The sequence below is a fragment of the Equus przewalskii genome, chromosome 16 (assembly GCF_037783145.1).
Source record: "Equus przewalskii isolate Varuska chromosome 16, EquPr2, whole genome shotgun sequence".
Classification (NCBI taxonomy): domain Eukaryota; kingdom Metazoa; phylum Chordata; class Mammalia; order Perissodactyla; family Equidae; genus Equus; species Equus przewalskii.
The window spans coordinates 46,622,375-46,628,928 of NC_091846.1; the positions used below are offsets into that span (position 1 = coordinate 46,622,375).

Sequence of the window (6,554 nt, forward strand, 5' to 3'; positions counted from 1 at the left end):
TCTCTGCATTTTAGTTTGGCTCTATTTGTCAAATGGAGATAATAAGGGATGCCTTAGAGGGATTCAGGGAGGATAAACTAATTAATGGTCATAAAGTCCTAGTCGCCGTGTGCCTGCTAAGTAGTCATGATTCTAAACAGATCTTTATAGTTCCTCGGCTGCTCACTGCCTGAGCGTCAGACAGCACCATTTATAACATGATGTTCTTTTTTTTATCAAAACAGACACACTGCGGCATTGGGAAGAAGCATGTCAGAAGCAAAGGACAGAATAATGGCTAGGAAGGGAGGGGAGGAGGGAAGGAGGTGTGAGTTGAGGGAGGAAGGAATCTGTTGCAGTTGAGATTTATGGGACCCGAGTTCCTGGGAGGTTTGTCCTGCTGGTAGGATTAGGTAGTGGCAGAAGGGAGGGCACCGAGATTGGCAGAAGCACATTCTGCCTCTGTATCTGTCGTTGGCGCTCCAGCTTTGGGTCCCACATTCTCTCTCCTTACTTACCTTGAATATGTGGGATGGGGAAGGCAAGAAAGAAGCTGTAAGGAAGGCAGAATCTATTTCCTTAAGAGTTCATCTTGCTGTGGCACTGAAGATCCTAACCAGCTCATTCAAAATACCAATATAGTATTTTACTAGTTGATCTAAATTATGTTTTGGACAAGTTGATACTTCAGAAACTAGACAATATATTTCAGAATAGAACATAAACATGAGCCGTTGTCTACATCTAGATTTTAATTCTTCCCTGAAGTTTTTTCAGATCTTTTCAGTTGAAATGAGTTTCTTCTTCCTAATGTTTCCACATTGCTTTCTGGACTGCCATATAGTATTAAAGGTATTTATGTAACTACCATGATAAATAGTAAGTTTCTTGAGAGCAGAGGACATATTACTTATCTGCAAGCTCCTTAGTGTCTGGCATACCACTTTCAACATAGAAGGTCTTCAATAGCTACTTATTAAGTTGATTTGTGTCATACCATAGGAAGAAAGAATATGGAGGAGTTGAATGACAAGGTTTGAGAATTTCAGGATTTTTATTTTCTTGGATATATTACTCAGGTAAACCCTATCATTCTTTTTCCCTTGATTTAACATTCTCTGTGAGGCTAGAATTTTGAAGTATTAACACAGGATTAGTTTATTTGGTAATCTAATCACAACACCTTGGAAAGCAGAAGGCAGTTACCTAAGGGAAAAAATGAGATGAAATTAATTTTTAGGAGGGCAAGGGATGGGTGGATAGATCTAGAATGGAAAAGGATGGGTAACATGGCAGAAGTAGCAAAGAAAAATTTCACTCACTCTATAAGTTGGCTCTTGGGCAGATTTGATTTTAGTTATGTAAGCTCTCAATCAGATGAGTCCTCTCTGTAAGTCCCTTGATACGGAACAAGTGAAGTCCTTGGTTGCCCTATGTCACTAAGAACATAAAACGAGGTAAACACTGATTCTGTCTTATGATTTGGTTGAACTTTGGCTAATGATGTATGTTGTCAGCAGATCCTTCTGCTGTAATTCTTGCCGCACAGCTGGCTAAGGAATATTTATCTTTGCACTCAAAGTATCTAGAAAGTAGAGGTACAAGGTTGTATTTCCATGCTCTTTGTAGGCAGAAGGAAAGTTTACTGACCCCTGATCATATATTTTTGCCTTTAGTGGGAACATACATAGAACCAAAGAATTAAAGTATTCCAGATCTGCTTTTGCCTCAAGAAGTTATCCAGTCCCTTCTCGCATGTCATACATAAGGATACTGAGGTCCAGGGAGCTTAAGTGATATGCCCAAGGCAGCAAGGATGGGATCGGAACCCAGGTTTCTAACTCTGAGTCCTGGAGACTATTGCCATTTTTTTTCCTATCATGATATTGTCCGGCTTGAATTCATAGAAGTGATCATTTTTGTTTGAACTTATATTTTGCTTCATTCAACGTATCAACTACAATTCAACAGATTGCCTTCTGTGTGGACTGCTTACCAGGATTTGCCCTCCCATGGCACAGGAGTCTTTATAGCAAAGATGTTAGGTTCCTCCTAGCTCAGAACCCATACGATCATCCCTAGAGGCTTTAACTTAGTGTATTTAGAAGCTCGTAAAGCATTTACTAGAATGATTGCATCTGTAACATGTAATGCAAACCCTTTATTGTTACTATTCTATCAGTAAGTAATGCTTTATGCTGCAAATCTTGACTAACTGGCTTAAGCAATAAAGATGTTTAATTATCTAACACACAAGTGGTGACCAGAGGTTCAACAGTGTCTCCAAAGTCCAAGACTCTTCCTAACTCTCTGCTCCACCATCCTCAGTGTATTGGCATGCCGACTCGTCTCAAGATTGCTGCATTATTTCAGGGCATCTCATCTGTATTCCAAGCAGCAACAAGGGGAATAAATCAGTACTGGTGATTTTCTTTTCTTTTTTTGAAGAAAATTAATGTTTTTTAGAAGCTTGTCCACTCCTAACCTGTAGACTTCCTACTTCTCATTGGTCAGAACTGCATCATACATTTTCTCTTGTCTGACAAGGGACTGGGAAAGAGTTATATAGCTTTTTCACCCCTATAGTAGATGTGGGCAAGAGAACTGTACTAGACATTAGCATTGAGTTAGCCAAGCTTCAATGTAACGTAACCCAGGATTAAATATGTACCACGACTATAAGTAATATTCTACATCAACTTCTGATTCTGCTTTATTGTGTGGTCCATCTTCTCTGATGGACAAGTCAGAAGGTAGGCTTCTTTGGTTAGATTCAAGGGAATTTACTGTGGTGCCAAATGTGCCCAAACTTAGGGGCATGCACAGTTAAAGGGTCAATAGGCAGGCTGGGATCAAGATGTGAATAAAAATGGGTCATTCAAAGGAGAGAAAGTAGATGAAGGTGGTTAAGGTTATGGGCTTTGGAGCCAGATTGTGCTAAATTCTGACGCTGTTACTCCCTAACTACGTGACTTCACCAAGTTAAATAACCTCTTTAAGCCTCAGTTTCCTCATGTATTTAATGAGGATAATAATAATACCTTACTCATTGGGTTGTTGTGAGGAGTTATAATTTCCTGAGCACAGTCTCTGGCTCATGGTAACTGTTCATTATCACCACCATCATCATCATCATCATCATCATGGTCATCATCAAAACAGGAGAGGTTTGAAGGACAGGCATTACGAATCGGTTTGTAGAATAAAGAACTCTCAGAACCTGAAGTCCGAGGAGGTTAAGTACAAAAGCAAGAGAGTGAAATCCAGCAATACATATTCCCTGCAGTGAGGGTGGGCTGACGCCATTAAAAGGATTGCCTGTTGAAAGATAGTACAAATGACTCATATATGGGGGTATACCTCTTACCTTGTGGCTTAAACACATCTGCAGGAAGATAGTGACTGTTTTGATTCTAGAGTATAGAAATAGGATGGTGGAGGGAAGAAATGCTGGCAGTAGAACCCCAAGGAGACTGAGTGGATGGGAGTCTTCTGGTTATGGGTCTTCAGCCAAAAGCCTCACAGCCACTTTTGAACCCTTGACTCTAGAAGCCTTAGAGCCTTAGCTTCTCCCTTTGTTCTTCCTTGGCCTGCTTTGATTGATTGATTGATTGATTTTGTGTATGTATGTCTGTTTTATGAGTCACTGGGGACGCCCATTAGCAGTGCTCACTTAGATACCAGTAGCTCTAAGTAGGGTGGGCATTTGGGCTGGTTGGAATGCAGCTTGGTTCACAGACCTGCGTAACGTGTCTAAGGCCATCACTGGCTAGGATCTAAAGTAGGGTAGAAATGCAAGACTAAGTTTAGGTGGTTTCCATCTGGGGCTGGATAACATCTGACTACCAAATAGATGGCTGTTCATCTGTATGAACAGGTGTGAGTAGTCAGTTACACGGCTTCCTCCCCTTCCAAGAAAGCCCTGATGTAGAAGATAACATTAAAAACATATGCTAGACATTATTATCTATGTTAAATAACTTAATCCACAAAACAACTCCGTGAGGTAGGTATAATGATTACCCTGATTTTTTTTTTTAAGATTTTTTATGTTTTCCTTTTTCTCCCCAAAGCTCCCCGATATGTAGTTGTGTATTTTTGGTTGTGGGTTCTTCTAGTTGTGGCATGTGGATGCCACTTCAGCATGGCCTGATGAGCAATGCCATGTCCGTGCCCAGGATTCAAACTGGTGAAACCCTGGGCTGCCGAAGCAGAGCACACGAACTTAACCACTTGGCCGGCTCCTGATTACCGCAATTTTTACAGATGAGAAAAGTGAGGTAAAGTAACTTACAAAGATCGTAAAAGTGTCTATGTGTTGGAAAGAAGACATGACTAGGTGTAAACTTGCAAGTCTAGACTTATGCTAAGACCCGTGACTTCAGAAAGGCTAGGAAAATTGGTCTGTGGTTGTTCTTACAGATTGTTTTATTCTAACATTTGCATGAAGAAGTGCAGTTTAATGAAGCATTGATCCAAACCCTTTGCACTATGACAGAGAGAGCGTGAAAAGAGAAGAGTGCACATCTGGGCTTTTCTTGACATATGTTAGCCAATGACTCGTGCAAGGCTCCTCTTTGCCCTCAAAGTACACACATAATGAGATGACTGGCAGATGGGTAGATGTGTCCTACAGCTACTAGGGTGGAAGTTTTTAAGAGTTCAGACTTGATGGAGAGGTTTGAAGTGAGGGGTTGTTAAGGAAAATGTTATAAAGGTTGAGTTGGATCTTGTGAAGGACGAATAGAAGGTGGTTGGGCAGGAAATTCCCAGCGTGGGCAAAGATATGGAAGAAGAAAAAAAAAATGCAGTGCTTAACCACGAGCAATTAGTTTTGCTCGGAATATAGGGCATATGAAAGAGAATATTTGGAAGTAACAGGGATGGGAGACAGATCACAGACGACTTTAAACGCCAGGCCAAGGAGTGTGAACTCTACTCAGTAGGCAATGGGGGAACTTATTAAATAAAATCTAAGTAAAGATTGGGGCCCTGGAGGAAGGACAATTTTTATGTCATTCACACCTCCATATAAACTCAGCCTGGGCTATTACAGTCACTGCCTGACTTGTGACTCCAGATTGAAGGCTGTGGCAGAGTAGTTCTTTCAATCCTCATTATTGTCTTCCTGATGACCACCACATGTCTGAAAGTAAGACTTAGGCAAAGAACTGTTAGATAGATGGTAAATGAGTGGAACTGGGATTTATGTTTCTGGCTCTCAGATCAGTTTGTTCAATTAACACATATTTTTGAGCATCTTTTTAGTTACAGTAGATACAGCCATTAGCCAACATGGTTTTAGGGACATGGTCATCCCCAAACTTAATCTACTATATATCTTATTGGCTCAAGCTTTAATTTCTTGGATCTGACCCCTTTATACTGCTCCTGTGGAGCACATGGGTCTGAGCTTCCATTTATCTGTTGCCCACCTCCCTTCATAGTCTCTTAACTGGGCTTATGGCTTTTGTTCTTGAGACTCTGTATGCACTTAGCAGCTAGAGTAATGTCACAAAAGCAGAAGTCAGATCTTGCACTCACTTTCATAAAATCCTTCAAAGTCTCTGATGACACCTAGCTTAAAATTCAAACACCTCTCCGCACCCCACAGGTCCTTGTATGAACACCTTCCCCTACTGCCAAGACCTCTAATCTTACCCCCCTCCTCTGTCTTCCTTGCTCACTACGCTCCATCCTCACTGGGTTCTTGCTGTTTTGAACAGTCATGGGGTATTCTTGCCTCAGGAACTTGACTCTTGCTGTTCCCTCTGCTTGGAATCTTCTTCCAGATTCTAGAATGGCTGCATACCTCCTCCCCCCAATGCCATTCAAATCCCAATTCAAATGTCAGCTCCTCAGAGAACCATCCTCTGACTAGCTATCTAGCTATCTGTCAGGCTCTTGGCACTACGTAAAATTATACTTTTGTTTGTCTATTTGTTTATTGTGTATATAGCTCGTTAGAATGTAAACTCTATGTAGAGAGGACTTCGTTTACTTGTTTATTTTGGTATCCTCAGCACCTAGAACAGGGCCTGGCCCGTGAGTGTACAATTAGTATTAACGAATGAATGAGTGATTATTCTTGGGACTTCTTTCACAGCTTAGAAGAAAAGTTGTTTCATCCCTCAAAAAACTTAACATCTATCTATATATATTTTCCTCACTTATCACAGCTTCAAGTCTGCCACTCCTGACTTTTGCAACCCCTGAATAAGTGACATCCATTTTAGGCATATTAATGGGAGTCTGTAAATAGTAGAGTGCATTTCTGACTTTGATTCTTTTGGCTGCCATGAATAGTTTTTCTCTGGTTGTTAGTAATTAAAACAAACAAGCAGAAAGACTCATATTATTCTATCTCATTGCCAAATTGGATATTGCTCAACTCAAAATTAAATGTACACACACCCATAAAACTAGCCAAACTGGCTATTACAATTACATAAAGTTCCTTGTGTTCATTAGCAGTGTTGCCTTTCATGGGTTTATCCTGTTTGGCATGTACATCAAAGTAACAGTCATAAAGACTTCTACAAAAATTTGGAGCATGTAGATGTGGAAAAATTTTT

General features: G+C 40.5%; 1 long non-coding RNA gene across 1 annotated transcript; it reads right to left on the reverse strand.

Annotated features, from left to right (window-relative positions):
* Positions 1-1,014: 1,014 nt before the first annotated feature.
* Positions 1,015-5,748, reverse strand: LOC139076393 (uncharacterized). The gene is made up of 3 exons (XR_011527960.1): positions 5,641-5,748; positions 1,302-1,418; positions 1,015-1,185 (listed from the first exon to the last, which is right to left on the reverse strand). It is a non-coding gene; the product is annotated as an uncharacterized lncRNA (long non-coding RNA).
* Between the last annotated feature and the right edge of the window lie 806 nt (positions 5,749-6,554).